The sequence below is a fragment of the Orcinus orca genome, chromosome 20 (assembly GCF_937001465.1).
Source record: "Orcinus orca chromosome 20, mOrcOrc1.1, whole genome shotgun sequence".
In the NCBI taxonomy this organism is placed as follows: Eukaryota; Metazoa; Chordata; class Mammalia; order Artiodactyla; family Delphinidae; genus Orcinus; species Orcinus orca.
In genome coordinates, this window is record NC_064578.1 from 22,712,312 (window position 1) to 22,737,392 (window position 25,081).

General features: G+C 34.7%; 1 long non-coding RNA gene across 1 annotated transcript in view; it reads left to right on the forward strand.

The window, feature by feature from the left end:
• The window catches only part of LOC125962685 (uncharacterized), a 28,322-nt gene extending 3,441 nt beyond the window's left edge, over nt 1-24,881 (forward strand). Inside the window, exon 3 of the long non-coding RNA XR_007474219.1 lies at nt 24,839-24,881. This is a non-coding gene — a long non-coding RNA (uncharacterized LOC125962685). The remainder of the gene's footprint in view (nt 1-24,838) is intronic.
• Nucleotides 24,882-25,081: the final 200 nt, after the last annotated feature.

Genomic DNA, 25,081 nt, shown 5'->3' on the forward strand with positions numbered 1-25,081 from the left:
GAAAGTTGACGTAGGGGAATATTGGGAAGATTTTGTCAGATAACCAGTGGCATTCACAACACTTCCATTTATTCATGGATATATATTGAATATCCACTATGGGTTTGGCATTGCTCAAAAGGCTATTTATTTCTTCAGAGAGCTGTGAGTGCAGATAAAAAGGACAAGTAAATCAATGATTACAGTACCTCATGAGAAGCGTATGTAAAACACACACACACAAGATGCTATGGGAAGAAGAGAAGGACTTAATATTTTACAAATATCGTTTCACATAATCCTCACCACTATCTATAAAGGTGCTATTTTTATTGACATTTTACAAATGAGTTAAATGAAACTGAGATCAGTTAAGTAACTTATCTAAGATCTGACAGCAAATAAATGCTACAATCATATCTGGTTCCGAAGTCCATGTTCAAATTCCTATTATAAAAATACTTCCCTTTGTGTCAGGCAACAAAGATAGATAATTTGGCGGTACTCAGAAAGTGGGGTAAACTATGGTTGTGGATAGAGACAATGTCATGGGTTTTAAGCAGGTCATAATATTTTCCTTATGATGTAGCTGACTGTGTTCCGATCCTTTGGTCAGTTATTCATATTTTTTGAAAAATAAGCAAGGTATTATGTCCAATCTAATTCAGGTTTCACTAAAGATATAGGTGCATGTGTTCCATCCTGCTCATAAGGTTTCATAGTCCACTGCCTTTCTGCCTATGCTCAGTCCTCATATTAGAAGTTATTTATGTTCCTGGCACATCATATATTATCCACTATGACAGCACTAATGTGCATAACCCTCTTTCGGCTCACTACACATTCATCTGTCATGTAGGACTCTCCATTTCTCCTAAAAAGACTAGTGAATGTTAACTCTTAAGGATAATTTTCTGCCATCAAGTATGAATGAGTATTCCATAATTAAGAATTATGGGAAATATTAAACCCACATTATGAAATAGAGTAAATAAAGCTTGGAAAATTGTCAATCTTTTGTCTCTCCATTCAATCATGACATCATATTCATGCTATTTTAGTCTTTGAAACCTTTTAAAATATAACTATAGGAAACTGCTATCATGTAGTTAAGAAAGACTGATAACACATTTGCCTTAATGCTACTTGACTTTTATTTTAATATTACAAAGCATTGTATAAGTAACTGCAGTAGAAAGAGATGCAGTAGAAAAATATTAGACATTTGAAGAAACAAATAAAGTAAATTTTATTTAGTACCTACTATGTGCCAGATAATACTGTTGTCATAAAATTATAGATTAGAAATGATTCAGAATTTTAAAAATGCTCCTATTATTTGTTGTTTTCGTCTGCATTTCTTAAATGGTTAATCCAGTTCCTTTTTCACCATGCCAAATGGGTAAGTCCTCAGAAAAGGACGGATGATTTCAAAGAGAATATGAAGTTTTTTTCTTGGAATGTGCATTTCCTTTTAATGTAGAATTTCTTATCATATTTCCTAGCATTGCTCATATTTTCACATTTGAGAATTCTCCAAGGTCATAGTACTTTGACTGCTTTTTTTTCTGTCTTCTATTATCTATGTCCTAAATATCCAGTGTGAATTTCTTCACCAAATATTACTGAGTTTTTTAGAAATATTACCACTTAATGTCAAGCACAGCACTTTTACTGATTGGTATTTTTTTTTTCCATTGGTTAGATTCTTATTTTAAATGTGTTCGATTCTTTATTAGAATGTGAACTCTGTGCTTCTGATTTTATCCCCTGATAATGGGAATAAAAAGACCTGAATCACTCCACAGTGTTGGTAATTAATCCCACCTGTTTTCAACACCAAGTTCCACATAGAATATTTATCACCTTGGTGATTTCAGTTATACTTCTCTAATTTGTTACCATTAATTAAAGTTTTAGTAATAGTGATGAGTTATTGACTTCTGAGCTCAAGGAAACAGCATAATATAGATGGAAGTATGGATGAATAAAATCATAGAAAGCTTTGTAGAAAAGTGTGATTAGAAAGAAGCAAAAACAAGAAAGAAAAAAATGAATTGAGAAACACTTATTGCTTCACTGCCATTTCTGAGTTATTGTATAGCTATGGCAAAACTTGATCAAAGTGTTAGAATTTAATTCAAATTCTAAGTGAGCAAATAAATGACTTTTCTAATTAATGGTTCCCTTTCTTATAAGCACTTAAGTTTTGGAGAGGAGATGGAAAACAGAAGACTTCCTTGGGAAGTGGTCAGGATACTGAAGTAAATTATATAATTTTAATGTAGAAAAACCTCTAAAACACATTATTATAAAATTAATTATAACAACAATAAAAATAAACAACTAAGTCTGTGTTACATACACATATTTATTGTGAGGTCCCTATGATAGCTAGTTTTTCTTCATTCTCCACTTCACTCTACCCACAATTCTACTGGAGATGCAAAATAATTATAACTCATAGGTCATGCCCTCAAATAATTATTTTTTACTTGGAGGTCAAGGCTTAAACAAAAGCCAAGTGAATTAACGATAATGTGATCAGCATCAAATGTCATAGAGTTCAAAGGAGCAAGATCATTGTGAAGTTACATGGTCACAGGAAAATTCTTGGGGGATTGGTGTTCTAAGGATGAAAATTCCTGTGGGGATTGGAAAATTCCCCTGGGGGATTGGTGTTCTAAGGATGTGCAGAGTTTAATAACAACTCTAACAGTGACAACAGATATGTATTGAGCATTCCTCTATGTGCTAGACAATATTTATTATATAAATTTTATTGATGAGGATATTGAGTCATAGATAAAATAACTGGCTCAGAGAGAGTGAGATGAGAGTTATTTTATTCGGGGAAAACAATGAAGAAAGTGGTGTGCAGGTGATGTTCTTAGTGTGCATCATTTTTTTCATAGTTACTCTCCACCATCTAGAGCAAAAACTTGATGTTGGGAGTCATGGAATCTAAGTTTAGAGATGCACTGATGAGGACTTTGATAGATAGGCAAGGGATTAAAATTTAATCTGGAATCAATACTTTAGAACAATTAATACAACCATGAGTTGGCAGAGTTTGAGTGGTCGGTGACTGATTCATTAGAAAGCTGATTCTGTTAAGTATCTAATTTTAAATTGTGGCATTGAGGACTGATAGGAAATCATAGTCATGGCAGTCAGGAAGACTTGGAAGAAACACACTCATTGAAAATGCAAACAGAGGAATAAAAATGTATACAGGATAATGACTCAGACAAGGGTGAGAAGAAGAACACTGGCTGAACATCTATTATAAGCCAACAACTGTAATTATTAATTAAGTTGTAACTTCTCCAAGCTTCTCACAAAGTCTCCATGAAAACAATGAGTATTGCCAATGAATAAATCAAAACTAATATGGCTCAGAGAATACCCTGCACAAGTTTATACAGCTCAGATATGGGAGAGTTGGATTTTCTTGAGCCCAATCACCTCAAAATCTAAAGTTATTTCCAATTCTCCAGGCATCCCTCCTGAGGCATTGAAAGGTATTAGCTTAATTAAAATCTTAAGAATGTGCCCAAACTGGCATGAGTAAGGCTATAAAATGGGGTTTTTAAAGTACCATCAGATAAACAGAAAGCTCTGTAATTTACATTTCATCACATCAACCTTAATTACAGTGTAACATGTTGACATTGGTTGAGTAATCTTCATTTTATATTTTTTTGCCCTTAGTCCATCTTGTTCTTATTTCTATAATATTGTTTGAATAGTTTCCAGATTGGACCCAAAAGCATTCTATGTAGGAAGTTATGGCTAAAACATTCATCTTAACATCTCTTCTCCTTATGGAAATGCAGATTCTCTCTTGTGAAGCGAACTAATTAATGTCCCTTTCCTGCACAATATACAAATGGCACATAAATATTTAATGGCCTGGTTTAGCATTTTTATTAGACTCTATGATACATCAAACTATACACTGTTTAAAAGCTGAATCTAAATGATACCGTGCTTTCGAAAACCCCATCATGTATGATGTATTTTACCAATAAAATTTAAAGAAAACATTTAGGCTGTACTGAGAATAAACTATTATTCTTTACTTATTCTATGACTTGAACTTGAGCATTCACCAATAACTCTTTATGCTTTTATTAGTAGTAAGTAATACTGGATGAGCCAGATAGGATATAAAATTACCCAAGATTATCCTATATAATGTGATCAGTCCTGCCTTTTAAGAATTCCCTGGAGATAAGCCTAGGGAAGTGTTCAATAGTTTTGAGATTACCTCTTCAAAAGCGCCATCTCCTCATTTCAACTTTAGCTATCTGCCTTCCCATTGTCCATTCTCCTTTAGTCTCTAGATGTTCCTACATCTAATTCTGCCCTCTTGAGGTATCAGGTTTTTAGGGTTTGCTCTCAGAATTTCCAAATATCCTCTGCTGTTGCAGACTGCAATGAGCCAACAACTTCTCAGCAAGGTCTCACCACCACTATAAGCACCTAGTCTTCATCATCGTTTTGGGTTCACCATACTACTGGTTCTACTCTTTCAGACAAACCATGTTTAGGAATACTAGTTCTATGAGCTGTCTTCAAACTCCCCATATGGTTGAAACCTTTAACAAGTGGTTTATATGTGGCCCAACTTATAATTTATGTGAAATGTTAACAGTGAGGTTCAACCAAAAGAAGACACAAAGGTTCTTTTCCTATCAATTTCACCTTCAACTTTCTTGTAGCTCAACGTGGGGTCTGACCTCCAAACCTAACACAGCTAAGTTGATAACCAGTTATTAAAATGGTAAATGATTCTAATATTTTGTCCTATTTAAGGAATTAGTATTCTAAAGATTATTTGCTTTTAAGAATTTTGACGGTATACAATACGCTGACAACACGTGGAGAAAAACTGATAAAGGGCAGAAAGTACAATTAATGAACCCTGGAGTAGCGCTTTCCAAGAGGAGGAAAAATAAATATCTAGGTCTAATATTCACTATCCAAATGTCACTGTACTATCTTTGTGTTCCCAGTTGAAAAAATGTCAGAGTAGAGGCCTGAGAAGAGGTTTCTTCAGATACCTTAAGTGTTACATAAGGACAAGTCATTGGATCTTTGAGAATCTAAAACTTAGAGCATGTGTGGAATTCAGGGAGATTGATTTTGTGATGTTATGAGAACTGTTGTTGCTGTTTTTTACTTAGACGAATCTCTAAACATATAACAGCCATGCCAAAGAGTCCCTATGTTGCCGATCCATTAAAGTGTTCATGGTCAGGATACTAGAGGATGCCTGAAGCAGAGAATGGTATGGATAAGTGATTATAAAGCTTTTTCCCAAACCTAAGATGTTGTGACGTTCACTTTATAAATGGTTTGAGTTATACTAACCTAGATTTGGAACTCCCTAGCTGATATATCAGAAAGTTTTTCCCAATTATACTAAACAAGTTGCAGGGCCCAAATGCAGCATGTTACTTCATGTTTCCTTGCCTTTATTAATTATGTTCCTTTCACCTATGATGTCTTACTCTTCTTTGCTAATTTTTCTTTCTTCCGTGAAGATTCCTGTGAGTGGTTAAGTATATTAGCGTTATTTACTTACAGAGTATTTGGGGGTTTATTTCATAGCTCGAGGCATAGTAGTTGTTCAGTAATCATCTACTTTTGTCATTTTGTTGCTATATCTTCCTCAACGGAAAACCTTTCTTGACCTCACCCTTCCCATATCCAGCTCAAAGACTCAAGTACTATTTGTCAAGCTGTTGGTTTTTTCTACTCTTGTTGTTTCTGTTGTTATTATTATTATTACTAGATAATTCTTAGTAAATCACAGATTAGGCAAGTGGGGATATATACATAGGAGCAAATTAAAATATGTATATTTTTAATTTTATAGAATATCATGTTTCTTTGTAGAACCAGTCTCATTTGTTATTATATTGGCATAATTATGGTATTAAACCATCATAAACTTTTATGCCTGGATGTAGGTCTGTTGGTGAATACCTCTTGGGGGTACTATTTACATCTACATTTAATGCAAATGAAAGTCTGTGGAAAACAATGTATATAAAATAAAATATATATAACTTTTCCATTGTGGATATTATGGCTAGAAAACAATGTATATAAAATAAAATATATATAACTTTTCCATTGTGGATATTATGGCTAGAAAGCCAAGAGGTCACTCCTTTATCTTTGACATGCTATTCCATCACACATATCAGTAAGCCAAAGAAAAGAGGGAAAAGGAAAGAAAGTGAGATCAAAATTCTATTTCCTGGTTGGCTTGATTTATTTTGCTGCCTGTCTCCATGTCTTTGTTTCCTTTGTTGGGTTTTTTCCTATGGTGGGTTTTTTTTTCATCGCTTTTGAGTCATAAGATTGAAGAATCAGGTAATAAAAGCTTTACACATTCAAACCTATGATTGAATGTCTTACACAATTTCATGGGAATAACAGTTCCCCCAAAGAACTGTGAACCCAGGGGTCCAAGATTAAGTATTCTCACTCTATGAATTTTATATTCTGGCTGAGGAGGTTGTGTGAATACCATGCAGCAATCTATCACAAATGTTCATTGCCCATATGCTGAATATGGGATTCCCAGGTTTTTTGATTAGTTCAGCTCATGGTGTCTATATATGTGACATACTTGGTGTCACATTAGTATAACTATGGCATTAGACGGTCATAAACTTGTATGCCTGGACATAGGTCTGCCCAGTGCACACCTCCTGGTGGTACTATTTAAATACATATACTACAGAGCATGCAAACTCAAGTTCCTGGAGCACAATGTAACCCCTAAAGTTGTGTAATAATGCAACAATACAGGAAGTATGGTTTTTCCAGGAAAATTCACCCCAGGCCAAATTTGTCTGGATGTCAAAGAAAAAACACTGCCATGCTGAACTGGAGTCTAATGAAGTTTATACTCTTGATTACGAAGAGGAGATCTTTATTACACTCACTCCAACAAAATGTTAAATAAGGGTGATGCAAAACATAAACATGATATCTATATAGTTAAACACTTTGGATAATTTTAAAGTTCACAGCTTATGTTTTAAAACTATGTACTTGCTTCTATATCATATTCAACTTCCAATAGGTTTACTCATTTGAAGAATTCTTTTGAAACTAGAGAAAAGAGAACAGAATTAAAAAAAAATGTAACAGCTAATGTTTAAATCCTCTTGCAAACACCATAAGCATAACAGAGTGTTAAAATATGTCAATCATATTTAATTCACCAAGATTTTCAAGTATACCATGGTACCGGAAATAATTTCATATAAGGTTCTAATTTCAAACCTGAACATATTAACATATGATTTGAACTAACTCTCCTCATACTAAAATAAAAATATCTACATATTTGAAGAGGAAAAAAACTTCTTTAAAGTTATATTTTTTTAAACTTACAATGAATAATTTACTTGCTAAACAATGGCATATTGTTTCTAATTTATCAAGAGGCAAAATTAAACTACTGACAAATGAGATTCATTCCACCAAAACTTTTTTTGTTAAAAGGTAGATTTCATTACAGAATGTTTAAGTGCCGTCAAAAGAGCTTAAAGCACACATGCTACTTTGGTGTTCATGATAATTAGAACACAGCACAAATCTTTAAGTATCCTGAAAATCAATGTTATTTCACAGTTATGCTGTAATGGGAGGAGGACTTAAATTAATGTTTCACCTTAAGAGTGAAAAATCAATTATTTCCTTTTCTTGACTACAAACATCCATATCATCAGGATAAGTAATATATTGCAATTATATTACTACCAGAAAAACAGAGAAAACCCTTTTTGTATATTATTGTAATCTATCCTTTCTAATTATTATTTAGCATAATATGCTTTTATAGCTTCACAATCAGATAGCTCCTAGCACCAAACCCCAACTCTGCCATTTCCTAATTATATGCCTTTGGCACGTTATCTTGACTCTGAAACTCAGCTTTCTTGCATGCAAAATGAAATTAAGTATACCTATTGCTTAAGGTTGCTTTGAGGATAGACTACAGTAGTACATTTTATAAAACACTTAGCACTGATTTTTTAGTTAAAAATGACAGTATAAGGACTTTTTTATTTCTCTCTCATTTATGATACATCCAAGTCAAGAACAATAATAATACTACCATCAGAATATATAATATCAATAGCAAAACAGAATGGAAAGTAATGCTCTATTATTATTATTTTTTAACATCTTTATTGGAGTATAATTGCTTTACAATGGTGTGTTAGTTTCTGCTTTATAACAAAGTGAATCAGTTATACATATACATATGTTCCCATATCTCTTCCCTCTTGTGTCTCCCTCCCTCCCACCCTCCCTATCCCACCCCTCCAGGCGGTCAAAAGCACCGAGCTGATCTCCCTGTGCTATGCGGCTGCTTCCCACTAGCTATCTACCTTACGTTTGGTAGTGTATATATGTCCATGCCTCTCTCTCGCTTTGTCACAGCTCACCCTTCCCCCTCCCCATATCCTGAAGTCCGTTCTCTAGTAGGTCTAGTAGGACACAGTCTTTATTCCTGTCTTACCCCTAGGTTCTTCATGACAGTTTTTTTTTTCTTAAATTCCATATATATGTGTTAGCATATGGACTTACTTCACTCTGTATGACAGACTCTAGGTCTATCCACCTCATTACAAATAGCTAAATTTCGTTTCTTTTTATGGCCAAGTAATATTCCATTGTATATATGTGCCACATCTTTATCCATTCATCCGATGATGGACACTTAGGTTGATTCCATCTCTGGGCTATTGTAAATAGAGCTGCAATGAACATTTTGGTACATGACTCTTTTTGAATTATGGTTTTCTCAGGATATATGCCCAGTAGTGGGATTGCTGGGTCATATGGTAGTTCTATTTGTAGTTTTTTAAGGAACCTCCATACTGTTCTCCACAGTGGCTGTATCAATTTACATTCCCACCAACAGTGCAAGAGGGTTCCCTATTCTCCACACTCTCTCCAGCATTTATTGTTTCTAGATTTTTTGATGATGGCCATTCTGACTGGTGTGAGATGATATCTCATTGTAGTTTTGATTTGCATTTCTCTAATGATTAGTGATGTTGAGCATTCTTTCATGTGTTTGTTGGCAGTCTGTATATCTTCTTTGGAGAAATATCTATTTAGGTCTTCTGCCCATTTTTGGATTGGGTTGTTTGTTTTTTTGTTATTAAGCTGCATGAGCTGCTTGTAAATTTTGGAGATTAATCCTTTGTCAGTTGCTTCATTTGCAAATATTTTCTCCCATTCTGAGGGTTGTCTTTTTGTCTTGTTTATGGTTTCCTTTGCTGTGCAAAAGCTTAAGTTTCATTAGGTCCCATTTGTTTATTTTTGTTTTTATTTCCATTTCTCTAGGAGGTGGGCCAAAAAGGATCTTGCTGTGATTTATGTCATAGAGTGTCCTGCCTATGTTTTCCTCTAAGAGTTTGATAGTTTCTGGCCTTACATTTAGGTCTTTAATCCATTTTGAGCTTATTTTTATGTATGGTGTTAGGGAGTGATCTAATCTCATACTTTTACATGTACCTGCCCAGTTTTCTCAGCACCACTTATTGAAGAGGCTGTCCTTTCTCCACTGTACATTCCTGCCTCCTTTATCAAAGATAAGGTGACCATATGTGCGTGGGTTTATCTCTGGGCTTTCTATCCTGTTCCATTGATCTATATTTCTGTTTTTGTGCCAGTACCATACTGTCTTGATTACTGTAGCTTTGTAGTGTAGTCTGAAGTCAGGGAGCCTGATTCCTCCAGCTCCATTTTTCATTCTCAAGATTGCTTTGGCTATTCGGGGTCTTTTGTGTTTCCATACAAATTGTACAATTTTTTGTTCTAGTTCTGTGAAAAATGCCAGTGGTAGTTTGGTAGGGATTGCATTGAATCTGTAGATTGCTTTGGGTAGTATAGTCATTTTCACAATGTTGATTCTTCCAATCCAAAAACATGGTATATCTCTCCATCTATTTGTATCATTTTTAATTTCTTTCATCAGTGTCTTATAATTTTCTGCATACAGGTCTTTTGTCTCCTTAGGTAGGTTTATTCCTAGATATTTTATTCTTTTTGTTGCAGTGGTAAATGGGAGTGTTTTCTTGATTTCACTTTCAGATTTTCATCATTAGTGTATAGGAATGCCAGAGATTTCTGTGCATTAATTTTGTATCCTGCTACTTTACCAAATTCATTGATTAGCTCTAGTAGTTTCTGGTAGTATCTTTAGGATTTTGTATATATAGTATCATGTCATCAGCAAACAGTGACAGCTTTACTTCTTCTTTTCCGATTTGGATTCCTTTTATTTCCTTTTCTTCTCTGATTGCTGTGAATGCTCTATTATTAATGGAATTAGGGAAGGAGAAATCCATGGCTATCAGCCATTAAGAAAAATAGTCTTTGAAACATAGAGAAATTTGGGCCACAAGAAAAATGGAGGGAACTTGAGAGTTCAGAAGCAAGATGGAAATTTCCCTGAAATAAGTATCAAGATCCAGAATTATTTACAAAGGTAAAACCTAGTGATATCAAGATACCATGGCATGAAAGAAATCAATACCACAGAATGGCACCAGAGATAGCACCAGCTGAGGTTAAGACTCTGCAAGTCAACAACCAAGATTTTCTGCGACCCAGACCCCTGTGAACTGAGAAGGCAGATTGTGAGTTGAAGTGAGAAAGGAAGGGGAGTAGAGACTACCAGATCTTTTCACCACCACAATCCAGTGCTTCAAGACCCACTGACATGATACCCAGAGCAGAGATGTCCTTTTTTCTTTTTTTTTTTTCGGTACGCAGGCCTTTCACTGTTGTGGCCTCTCCCGTTGCAGAGCACAGGCTCCGGACGCACAGGCTCAGCGGCCATGGCTCACGGGCCCAGCCGCTCCGCGGCATGTGGGGTCTTCCCGGACCAGGGCACAAACCCGTGTCCCCTGCATCGGCAGGCGGACTCTCAACCACTGCGCCACCAGGGAAGCCCAGAGATGTCCTTTTGAGGCAGAAGACAGAACAAAATAGGTTACAGAGTTTTTTCGAGGTAAAATTAATGATTGCTTTTTTATAATTTTTCAGCAAATAAGCAGCAACTAGCTTCATCCATTCAAAATGGAGCTATGTAGGACCTTGGAGAGATCAAGTTTCCTCTGTTGGTTACTGCCAATGCGCATATGTGCAGTTGTGTGTGTGTGTTTGTATGTATTTTTGCACATACATACTTCATATTTTCAATGTAGATTGATAAAGATGATTATTTGCTAATGTAGTATGGCTGCTCCAGACAATAAATCAGAGGATTAAAACCAAGGGGGGAAAGCGGTGGCGGGGGGTGGGTGTGATGAATTGGGAGATTGGGATTGACATGTATACACTAATGTGTATAAAATTGATGACTAATAAGAACCTGCTGTATAAAAAAATAAAATTTAAAAATTAAAAAAATAGAGAAGAGAGTGTTACACAGATCTTCAAAATGTACAGTTCTAATCTGTAATAAAAGAGCATCTCAAATCTAAAAAAAAAAAGAAAAGAAAGTGTGAAATGAATAAAAAAGCTGACCTTCCAGCAAATAAAAGGGGACTCCTGCTGCTGACTGTTTGAGCTGTAAACTGGCCCCTGGATTCAGACGGAGATACCTGCTCTTCTTGGGTCTCAAGACTGCCTGGCTTTCAGACTGGAAATTACATCATTAGCCCTCCTGGTTCTCAGGCCTTTGGACTTGGGACAGAAACTACACATCGGCTCCTGGGTGTCCTGGGTGTCCTGCTTGCCAACTCACCCTTCAGGTCTTGGGACTTGTCAGCCTCCATAATTGCACGATCCAACCTATTCCTTATAATAAGTCATATGTACGTGTGTGTATATATATATATATATATATAAAATTCATTCCAGGTGGACGAGGCTTTCTGTTTTATAATTTGGGGATTTTTTTTTTTTTTTTGGTTTTAATTGTAATAAGGTCATAGTATTTATATTACTTCAATCACACACATACACAACACACACACAATCTTACTGTTTCTATAACCATACTGTTTTGGGGGAAAAGAGGGAACTTCTTTTGGCTTGAGAGATATGTAAATCTCCTTCCTATTATTAATGCTTCTGATTTGTCCTTGCATCTCCAGCGGCCTCTGTGGTTGCTATGGTGTTGCTTACTGCCCTGAACCATGTGCCTATACTAAACTGCTAAATCAGAGAGAAATAAATTTTAATTTTCTTGGAAAAAAGAACAAATCAAGGACCAAGAGAATGCAGACAATCACAATCAAGTGAAGAGCACCCAAAGAAATAAAAAAGAAAGAAAATTATTTCTTTCTTTACTTTGAAGTCTGTTCTGTCTAAAATTGATATATCAATAGCTACCTTTGCCTTTTTCTGATTACTGTCAGCATGGTATAATTTTCTCCACTCATACTTTTAATCTACATGTGTCTTTGTATTTAAAGTGGGTTTCTTGAAAATACTAGTGGGATCATGTCTTTTCATACACTTTGCAATTTCTGTTTTTTAATTTGTGCATTTAGAACATTGACATTCAAAAGTGATTATTGATACGGTTGAAGTAATATCTACCACAATTATTATTGGTTTCTATTTCTTGCCCTTGTTCTTTGTTCTTACTTTTGTCTTCCACCCTATTTCTGCCTTTTATTGTTTTAACTGAGCATTTAATATGATCCCATTTTCTCTTATTTCCTTATATGTCAGTTATACTTCCTTTTTTAAACTTTTTTAATTGGTTGGCCTAGAGTTTGCAATATATACATTTATAGCTAATTACAATTAGTCCAAGTCCACTTTCAAATAACATGATACCACTTCATGGGTAGTGTAAGTACTTTATAGTAACAAAATAATTCTAATTCCTTCTTCCTTTCTCCTGTATCATTGCTATCATTCATTTCACTTATATATAAGCATATACATAAGAGAGATATATAAGCATATGTAATGTAATACTTGCTTTTATTTTTCAAGAAACTGTTATTTGTCTAATTAAGAATAAAAAAAAGTTTTTATTCCCTTTACTTATTCCTTCTTGAACGCTTTTTCTTTCTGTCTGTAGATCTGAGCTTATTATTTTCCTTCTCTCTAAATAACTTCTTCTAGCATTTCTTTCAAGGCAGATCTACCGGCAACACATTCCACCAATTTTTATTTGCCTGAGAAAGACTTTGTTTCCTTCACTTTTGAAGGATAATTTTGCAGGATACAGAATTCTAGGCCGATGTTGTTGTTTTTTTTTTTTTCTCTCTCTCAACACTTTAAATATCAATCTTCACTCTTCTTGTTTGAATGGTTTCTGAGGAGTAGTCAGATGTACTTCTTATCTTTGCTCCTCTATAGGTTATGTGTTCCCCCGCTCTGGCTTCTTTCAAGATTTTTCCTTTATATTTGATTTTCTAAAGTTTGAATATGATATACCTACATGTAGTTTTTTTTTTTTTTTTTTTTGCATTTATCTTGCCTAACATACTCTGAGCTTCCTGGATATTTGCTTTGGTATCTGATATTAATTTGGGGAAATTCTCTGTCATCATTGCTTGAAATATTGCTTCTCTTCTTTTCTTCTGGTATTACCCTTTTGCATATGTCACACCCTGTGTAGTTGTTCTACAGTTCTTGGATATTCTGCTGTGTTATTTTAGTCTTTTTCGTCTTTGCTTTTTTGTTTTAGAAGTTTCAATTGTCATATGTTCAAGCTCAGAGATCCTTTCCTCTGCTGTGTCTAGTCCAAGAATAAGCTTATCAAAGGCATTCTTCACTTCTGTTACGGTATTTTTGAACTCTACCATTTCATTTTGATTCTCTCTTGGAATTCCCACCTCTCTGCTTACATAATCCCTCTCTTCTTGCTTGTTGTCTACTTTTGCCATTAGAGTCATTAGCATATTAATCATAGTTTGTTTTCATTCCTAGTTTGATAATTTCAACATTCCTGCCATATCTGACTCTGGTCTTGATGTTTGTTCAGTCTTTGCAAACTGTGCTTTTGGTCTTTTAGTATGCCTTATACTTTTTTGTTGAAATCCAGACATGATTTACCCAGCATTGGTTCCTGTGGAAGCTTCTGTTTGTGTGTTTCTGCTCTTGGTGACTTGTGATTTTCTGTATCCCTCCGTCTTCCTCTCCAATTCTGGGGACAGCTAGGTGCTCTGTAACTCACTTCTCTGACAGATCTAAGAACAGTTTTTGATTTTTCCAATTAATTAATCTTTTTACTTATTGTTAGGCTGGAGTGGCAACTTTCAAGCTCCTTACATGATGGTTATATAGTTTTTATTTTTACTTGATCGCTATTCCTATGAGCTTAATCAACTTTATTATTTAAAATATCCAACATATGGTGTTGTTAATTTTCTCTATCTTTCGTTGTCTATTAATTCCACTTCTTGCAATTAATTTTCTTCCTTCTACTCACTGTAAATTTAATTTGCTCATTTATATAGCTTCATAAAATAGAAATTTAGATCATTGATTTTAAGCATTTTTTCTTTTCTACTGTGAGCATTTAAAGCTCTAAATTTCCCTCTAAGCACTCACTCCTTAGCTGCATTCTACGAACTGAAAATACATTCTGTTTTCATTATCATTCTGTTCAAAATAGTTGCTAACTTTTCTTATTACTTCTTTGTACAATGATTTATTTAGGATTTTCTTCACTTTCCAACTATTTTCTGTTTACCTTTTTATTATAGATTTCTAATTTAATTCATTTTTTGTCAGAAAGCATGCTCTGTAAGATTACAATATACTGAAATTTACTGAGACTTACCATATGGCTTGACATAAGGATTATTTAGTTATCATTCCATTGCATTTAAAAAGAATATAAATTTTGTGTTACTTGGGTGACATTTTGATTAGGTAAACATGGTTGTTATTGTTCATTTTTACAGATTTTTTTTGTCTAGTTTTCCAATCAATTGTTGAGAAAGGGATGTTAACATCTCCACATCTGATTATAGATTTATGTATTGAACCATTGAGTTCTGTCAGCTTTTCTTCATGTACTGTTAAGCTCTGTTAGTCTGCACCTACACATTTTTGCCTGTTAAGTTTTCCTGGTGAATTGATCCATTTATCATAAAGAAACAGTCCCCATTATATCTGGGTACACAACTTGTCTTGAAGTCTATTTTCCCTGAAATTAATATAGGTTTCCCTGGTTCCTAATGCTTACTATTTGAAATATATATATTTCCCCATTCATTTACTTTCAGGTTTTCTATCCTTATGTATAAAGTGTGTGTCTCATAAATAGCATACTGTTACATAGTTGAGCCTTGATTTAAAAATCCAATCTGATGATCTCTGCCTTTTCGATGGACTATTTAACATGTTTTATTAATTTGTGTGTGTGTGTGTGTTTCCTATTTTTCCCTTTTAATTCCTCTGTTAGCTATTTAGCTCTAATTTGTTATTTTTATAGTGGTTGCCCTGGGAATTGCAATAGGTATCCTGTATCACATGAAAATATATTTTACATTGTATTACCTCACAAAATGAAAGAGTCTTGTATACTTTTGTATAATTCTACTTATTCTCTTCTATCCATCATTTATGCTCTTGTTATCATATCTATTACACCCAACTATATTATAAATCTTACAATGCAGAGGCATAATCTTGCTTAAAATAATTCTATATTATTCAAGTGATTAAGATAATAAAGTATATAGAAATATGTAATATTTGACACTTGCCCACATATGTAACGTTTGTGGTGCTCTTTTTCCTTCCTGCAAATCTGAGTTTCCATATTGTGTTCTTTCTCTTTCAGCTGCCATTTAGTGCATGTCTGTTGGCAAGAGTTTTATTTACCTTAGTTTTTATCTGTTCTAAAAACATCATTATTCTGCTTTTACCCTTGAAGGATATGTAGCTACATATAGACTACTGAATTTATACTTTTTTTTCTTTTCCTCTTTTGAAATGTGATTCCAGTGTTCTGGCATCTGCTGACCCACGTCAGCCATCATTTGTATTGTGTCCCTTGCATGTAATGTGTGCTTATTTTAGCTCTCTTTTTGGGGTAACATTTTGTTTTACAGTAATTACAGACTCTCAGAGAGTTGAAAAATTTTACAGAGAGTTTCCATGTGCCTATTACCCAGCTTTTTAAATTGTCATGTAGAATCTTACATAATTATAATGCATCCTCAAAACCAGGAGGTTGATTGGCATGGAATACAATCTGATCTTACTCAGGTTTCATGAGATTTTACATGCACTTTCATTTTTGTGCTATGTTTTGATAGAATGACTAATGGCCCTCCAAAAAAATAAAACAACTACATCCTGATCTCTGTGACTTGCAAATAGTATCTTATACGGTCTTTGCAGTTGTGGTTAACTTAAAGATCTTGAGATGGTGAGGTTATCCTTGATTATCCCAATGGACACTAAATGCCCTACCAACATCTTGATTTTGGCTCAGTCATACTGATTTCAGAATTCTGGCCTCCAGAACTTGCTCTAAGGGAATAAGTTTTCTTTGTTTTAAGCTACAAATTTGTGGTAATTTTTTTAAAGCAGCCTCAGGAAACCAATACAAATCTTTATGTATAACTTCCCATTTTTATAATTTTGTTAGAGAGAAAATGTTAGGTACAAGACTATATACAGTATATAACTTTTGGGGGTTGGGTTTTTCTAATAATGCCCTTGAGATCCATCTAATTTGTTTCATATATCAAGAGTCTGCTTTTTTATTGCTGACTAGTAGTCCACTGTATGGATGTATCAGAGTTTGTTTACACACTTACCTTTTGAAGGACGTTTAGGTTGTTTCCTCTTTGGGCTATTTCAAATAAAGTTTCTGTGAACAGTCATGTCCAGGTTTCTGTGTGAATTTAAGTCTTAATTTATCTAGGATGTAACTCAGGAGTGAAATTGCTGAAACATGTGTTTGTTCAGCTTTTAAAGAAACTTCCAATCAGGTTTCCAGAGTGGATGTACCATTTTACATTCACCCTGGCAATTAATGAGAGATCTGGTATATGTGCATCCTCACCATCATTCAGTATTATCCATTTTTTTTTTTTTTTTTTTTTTTTTTGCGATACACGGGCCTCTAACTGCTGTGGCCTCTCCCGTTGCAGAGCACAGGCTCCTGACGCGCAGGCTCAGCGGCCATGGCTTACGGGCCCAGCCGCTCCGCGGCATGTGGGATCTTCCCGGACCAGGGCACGAACCCATGTCCCCTGCATTGGCAGGCGGACTCTCAACCACTGTGCCACCAGGGAAGCCCTATCCATATTTTTTTTAACTTTAACATTTTAGTAAGTTTATAGTGACGTCTTACTGTGGCTTTAATTTGAATATTCTTGTTGGCCAAAAATGTTGGGCATATTTTCATGTGTTTATTTGCCGTTTTGATGTTTTCTTTGGTAAAGTGTCTAGCTAGTCATTGGTCCATTTTCTGAATGTTTTTCTTTGCTTGCTTATTTTTTATTTGTTTTCTCACTATTGAGTCTAAAGAGTTCTTTAAGTAGCCTGGAAACAAGTCTTTTATTGGAAACATGATTTACAAATACTTCCTCCCAGTCAGTAGTCTACTTCTTCATCTTCTAAACAGAGTCAGAGAGCAAAGGTTTTTAATTGTTACAAAGTTCAGTTTATCAATTTTTTTTTTCTTTCATGGGTCATGTTTTACTGTTATATCTAAGAAGTCTTAGCCTAGGCCAAGGTTTAATATTTTCTCTTATAATCTGTCCTAAAAGTTTTATAGTTAAAAATTTTACAGTGATATTTGTAATCCATTTTGAGTTAATGTGTATATAAGGTATAAGGTTTAGGTTGAAGTTAATTTGTGGGTACTGATATTCGATTTTTCCTATACAGTTTGTTGAAAAGACACTATTTACTAAAATCTATGTTTATCTTGGATTTCATCATTTTGACTATGATGTGTCTAAATCTTATTTATTTTCCTCATATTTATCCTGTTTAATGTTTTCTAAGCTTTTTTTAATTTAAAATTTTTATTTAAATTTTAAAAATTGGGGTCCTTTATTTCTTCTAATATTTTTACCTCCCCACTTACTCTTTCCTCTCCTTCTGTGAATTCAATTTAAAATATTTTAAATTACTTAATATTGCCCCACATATCTAGGAGGTTTTTCTCATTTATCTTCATTATTGTCTCTTATTTCTTTATATTGAATAATTTCTATTGTTATATCTTCAAATTAACTGACACTATCTTATGACATGTCTATTTTGCCTGTAAGCCTGTGCTTTTTTTATTTATTTATTTTTTAGGTATTGTAGTTTTAGTCCAAGAAATTCTATTTTGTTCTTTTTTTGTGGTTTATTTTTCTCTGATGGTATTTCCCACTAACTCATTCATTACAACTATGCTTTTCTTTATGTATTTTGAACATATTTATGTTAACTGTTTAAAAAATCTTTTCTGCAAATTCCAACATCTAGATCATTTTGGTGTCATTTTTATTGACTTTTTTTTTTCTCTTGATTAGGGAAAATATTTTGCTACTTTTTCACAAGCATAGTGACTTTAGCTATATTGTGGAAGTTGTAGATGGAATGTTTTAGAGAATCTGGATTCTGTCACCTTCCTTCAGACACTATTGATTTTTTTTTTCTTTTAGGCAGTTAATTTGGCTGGACTCAAAACTCCAAAATCTGTATTTCCTGTACTGAGCAGTAGGTGAGATCTCTGCTCCGGTCTTTCATCTTTTCAGTTGTTTTCTACTGGTTCTTCAGCATCTCTCTAGTGCAATTCAGGTATGTTGCAAGGGTTTGAGCAGTATTTATATTCAGATTTTGAAATCCCACATCTGTGGACTTCTACTTTCCAAGCTATCCCCCTTTTGACTTTCCAGTTGCTCAGGAAGCTCCAACCTTTATTCTTAGTCCCCAATCCAGTAATGTGATTTTTCCATTTCCGTTTTAGGCATCCAGAACAATATTGATAACCCTTAGGTAAAAACCATGTAAATGGAATTATCAGCTAATACATTTGCTCTTTTTCAAAATTTGACAACCCTCCTATTTTTTTCTTCTTTGTTTTTCTCATTCTCTATTGCCTTCAAATAATTCTGTCTGTGTTTGTATGTATATATGTGTGAGTATGTAAGTTCAAATTTGGTTCAGAGTTTATAAAAATCATTTGAAATATGAATAGTTGGCTACAAGCTCTGATAACATTTCTTGAAGCAGAATTCCAAGGATTTGGGATTGTAATGTAAGGAAGAGGAAACCTTTAGAGGGTTTTAACTAGGAGTGTGATGTTACTGAATTTAACCTTTATATACTGTACTCTGTGTGTTAATGTGTGGAGAGTTTTTTTTTGTTTTGTTGTTTTGTTTTGTAAAATTAGATAGAGAGGGTCAGTTGCAGAAACACAGGCAAGAGATTGTGGCAACTTGGATATATCTTAGAGTAGTAGACATGGATAAATGATGGGTTATATTACTTGATGTGTCTTTGGGCAAGTTATTTTATTAATCAACTGTAAAATGGTAATGATACCAAAAGCCACTAGTTTTTTGTGGAGATTAAAGAAAATAATATATGCACCACCTTAGATATTGCTGGACATATATATTAACACTCTATAGCATTTAATAGTTTGCTATATGTGTATTATATGTCAAATACTGCACTGTGAGAGCAGAGCTACTCCTGTTCATGGGTCTAATCATGAAGATACACATTAATCAAGTATCAAATAAATACGTGAAAATTCGAATGAAATAATTGATATTGAGTTGTTTATGATGACTTAAGAATGTGTAATAAGATAACTTGGTCTGGTGGTAGGAATAACATACGCAAATATAAAATTGATGATAGCTTACCAGTAATAATACAAGAGTGTTCAACTGGCCGACCTCCAGTTCATATTAATGTTCATAAGAAGGGTAAGTATCCCTGTGAAAGTGAGATTGAACATAGATGTAAATAAAAATAGGAGATGTTATTTTGGTGAATAATGTATGTAAGATTGCTTTAGACAGAGGAAACAGTATGCGACAAAGCCCCCAAAGAGAAGCGAGCCTGGAGGGGTGGAAATGGAAAAAAGCATTGTGGTTGCAGCAGAGTTTGAAGATGATTATGCTGCACGTGGTGCTGAAAATATTTGAGTCAGGCTATACAGGGGACTTGCATGCTGTGGAGAGGTTTGGTTTTCATCTCTAGAACAAAGAAAAACTCCTTACGAGCTTTAGGCAAAAAGCTCAGGCAGACTTCAGTGTGGGGAGCAGATTGGAGAAAGAGAAAATTGGATTAATCCAGTCTCAGTAAGTGTGGAGATATAATGATGCTGGTGCTGATTCTGCTGCTGCTGGTGTTGCTGCTTGTGGTTGTGTTTCCTTATGAGAGATTTGGAAAGAAGAAATGATAGGGAGAAGATTGCCTAATTTATTATTTTTTTGCGGGGGTGGGGCACAATTTGTGTATGTCTGGCACTCTATGGCAGGAAAAAAACTGGCAAAGAAATAAGATAAAGTTAGTTTATTTCATACTTTTTAGCACTGATAGTAGAAGGAGATTCTGGGTCTTCCTAGGCATTTACCAATCCTTGCAGGTAAGCAAGAGTTGCTTGGAGCTAATTATTAGGGTTTCGGTGGTGTTTGAAATGTCTCAACTTAAATACTTAAAAGGGAATTGGATCCAATTTTACTTTAACATAACATTATCTCAGCAATAACTTTATCATAACATAAAGCATATTGGATAGAATTTTTCTCTTCACTCAGACTGAAGTTCTGTGTATCAATAAAGAGAGCAGTTGTACAGAGATAATCATCATGCCAGTCTCCAGATGCATCTGAAAAGCTATTAAGAGCCAAAGAGGAGGCTAATGAAAAGATCTCCTGTGGTTACAGAAATCACATGGCTTTGGTCTTTTCCTCCAGATATTTTCTTTGTTAGTTTCTTCTGCAAGTCTTGGCAAAAGCATATTTATTAAACTGCCTCTATTTCCCCAGTGCACTTCATAGCTGGGAGACCAAGAATAGAATGGTCCAAGGAAACATGTAATTAATTTTCTTTATCATTTCTTTATAAGTGTGAAAATGAATAAAGGACTTGATTAGCCCTCCAATCCCTTTTATCTTCACATTCACACAAACACATACATTACACTCATAAACAATATGATGTCAAGATCTTGTGAAAACAACAGTTTCCACAATACTTATGTTTTTGGATATCTCTAAGCGTTTCATTTGTCATACCAAATTTACTTCTCTAGGGCCATTTATGTGGAAGTTGATTGATGCTTCTTGACCCATGTCAACTCAATCTAAATGGAAAAAGTGGCATTGTCCTCTCAAAGAATAGATAGCACAACTAGAGTAATCACCTTTTCAGACAGCAGCACCTTGTCTTTGTAGAAAAGTATTGAATGGTTCTAACTATATAAAAATCCATTAATGCTACCCCATTAAAAATGTCAAAAGAACTGATGTGACCCAAAGAAAACCGAATGAGCAGAGCTGGGTGTTTAGACCCATATTCTTAATTCCCATGAGTATTCTTGGGGAAAGCAATAGTCAAAATGGGTATCTTGGGGGTGATTTTGACCCTGGTAGATTCAACTAATAAATAGGTGAAATGTGTGTGCGTGTACATTTTGGATTTTGATCATGGATAAAGCAATCACAATCACACGTATAGCTTACTGGGAACACAAACAGTGGCTCACAGCTATACAAACTTTACTATAAAAGAAAAGTTAAAGCTCACATTAGTTTCATGCTTCTGACTTCAGAATATAAACTAGTCCTGATGCCCCAATATTTATAAATTTATTTTGAAAAATGAAGGCAGATACTTTTTGGCTGTTAAAGACCGTCATGAGAAATATGAGTACTTTATATATTCTTAAATGAATTATTTCAGGTGTGTGTCTATTGTTGTGCATGTGTATGTGTAAGTCAGATCTGATTCTTCCTTAATTACATGCTACCAAAGGCATCTAAGAGGCAAAAAGACTTCTTCTGAAGGTGGGATAAATGGCCCTGTTCAGGGACGCTGATGACTGAAAATGAGAAGACTGTTTGGGTTTCATCGGCATTTATGGTCCCCAGAAAGAGCATTGGCTTACCAAGCGCTATGACCATGCTAAAAGAGAACATCCAAAAGACTGAATAAAGCCTTTGATTCTGCCAGCTAGAGTACTTGGAATATCTTTCATTTTAATGTAGCTAAAAGAATATCTGGATTTTATTCATAGTTGAATTAAATTAGAAAGGAAAGGCAGAGGGACTTCCCTGGTGGTCCAGTGACTAAGACTCCACGCTCCCAATGCAGGGGACCTGGGTTTGATACCTGGTCAGGGAACTAGATCCCCCATGCGCAACTAAGAAGTTCGCATGCCGCAGCTAAAGATCCTGCATGCTGCAATGAAGATCCCGCATGCCACAACTAAGACCCGATGCAACCAAATTAAAAAAAAAAAATGTTTAAAAAATTAAAAAGAAAGGAAAGGCATAAACATATGATGGTAAGGTGGGAAGACTTCATACATATATGGTTAGTTAGCCTGCTAGATAATGGTCTTCAGTAAATAGCAAGTGTTAAAGATTAAGAGAAAGATTAGATAATAACTGACGTGGTCAGAAAAGACATGCAAGAAGAGTCAGGCCTTAAAATGAAAGCAAGAAGGGCTTTATAGGGAAGACATGTCATGGATGGAGAAGATCTGGTTTGTTGGAATATGAGTGATAAGTCAGTGGTCAGGGTATGGTATTTGAGGTAGCAATGAGGTCATACGTTTAGAAAGGTAGGTCAAAACATTAACAAAACAAAACAAAACAAAACAATACCCCTGAAGTGGCTTTCTCCATATAAAGCTTGCTGGGGAGACTCTCCTTCAAAGTTCACAAGGGAAAGGAATGGGCTTGATGGCTGACATTTTGAGTTTAAATTCCAACTCTTCCACATCTGAGTTGTGAGATGGGGTATGTTACTTAACTTCCATGAACTTCAGTACCGCTGATATGAAAGGAAGGTAATATTGCCTACTGAAGAGGCATTATAGCTTGTGGCTAAGAGCACATACTCTGGAAGTAAACTTCCCAGGTTCAAATTCTGTTCCCATCACTTATAAGGTCTATATTCTTGGTAAAGGTTTTTTAACTGTGCCTTTTCCTCATCTCTAAATTAGATTATCCTGTAAAGCAGTTCTGAGTACTGAATGCATAATTTCTTATAATAGCACCTGGAAAGAAGTGGTTAAAAACTGTTCATTATTAGTGTTTGTGTTATTGTCATTACATCAAGGGTGGTTTGAAAAATGAAATGATGTAGGCTTGTAGTGTGTCAAGCATAGATTGTAGGACATAATAAAGATGCAGCAATAGTATTTCATCTCCTGTTTTCATGCCAAAAAATGTCAAAGTGGACTCTTCTATGTGTCATTCCCTGCAGGAAATCTCACTGGCCTCCTACTATTTTTCTAACAGCCATATTCCTCATAGGAAATCTTCCTACCAACTGTCATAACTAGCCCTCCCCTAAGTGCCAAGAATGAACTTTCTCACCCTTGAATTAATCAGACTATTTAAGGCCTATACAGTAGTGGTTAAAACTCAATTTCTATATGAAACCATTCTTAGCAGAAACCTATTGACACAATGGTTCACATTAAGCCATTGCCCTCAACAAGGGACTCATTTTACCTAACACAGTTAAATATGTTTCATAAACACATTTATAGAAACCATGTAGATTCTCTGTCTGATCCTTTTATTTATACTAAACAGTGCTCTTATTTCCCCACATAAGAAAAACATATAGCCCTCTTTTCAGTGATACACACTTTTTTATATTGGAAAGATTTCCAATATAAATTTCACCTAAATCCTATCCATGTAGAGATGCATAAACAGAAGCTCAGACAGGTTAACTAGCTTGCTTAACAGCTACTAACTGACAAGATGCTAATCTATAGAAATCACCTTAGTTTTTCTTTTTTAAAAAAATAATTTTATTTATTTATTTATTTATTTTGGGCTGTGTTGGGTCTTTGTTGCTGCACACGGGCTTTCTCTAGTTGCGGCGAGTGGGGGCTTCTCTTGTTGTGGAGCATGGGCTCTAGGTGTGCAGGCTTTAGTAGTTGTGGCATACGAGCTCAGTAGTTGTGGCTCACGGGCTTATTTGCTCCGCAGCATGTGGGATCTTCCCAGACCAGGGCTCGAACCTGTGTCCCCTGCATTGGCAGGCAGATTCTTAACCACTGCGCCACCAGGGAAGTCCAGTTTTTCTTTTTAAAACTATATTATTTTATATTTAGTATTAAATATTTTTTAAAAAACACTGTGCTTGAAATAGCAAGCCACATTTACGGTCTACTAAAATTAAAATATTTCTTAATCTTGTTTAAAATCTAAAATGCTGCAGCAGCCTCATAAACAATTACTATTTTAAAAATAAATGTCACTGGGATACCAGGGATTGTCTCAATTGATACACTCCCTTACCATCTGCTCCTAAGAAGCCATATAGACTTTAGATTTGGTAAATGGTTCATCATCCCAGTAGCTTCAGAGACAGCAACAAAAAATTCTGTAGATAACAGATTATCTCAGAAAATTCCATGTGTTAACTATTTTTCTCTATCTCATTTTCAGTACTAATTAAATATTTAGACTAATCAGATGTTAAGAATTTTTTATGTGATTTGTGAAAAATATATTATAATATTAACTTAGGGGTTTCACAACTTCCTACTGCTCCCTGTCTGAAGATGAAGTCTCTGTTTCTAAAGTATATTATACTTAAAAGTAGTTGAAATATATCCATGACACATCATTAATGTGAGCTATTTTGCACATTTTTTTTCTCATTTTTTCAGCATCTGGAAAAGTTAATGGAAGCTGCAAATGACAGGTAAAGAATAAATGAAGGACATTAGAGGAGAGCAATTATTTTCCTCTTTGAAAGCAGTTTAGTTGTATCCATAATTAGTGTACAGAAACAGACCCATGCCCCTTGCATAGGACATTGCCATAGGTTTGAATCTCCCATGACTATCCTGAATGTTCTGGATCAGATCCCAATAATGCTGCATGGAGATGGAGTAGAGAGAATTCAAAGA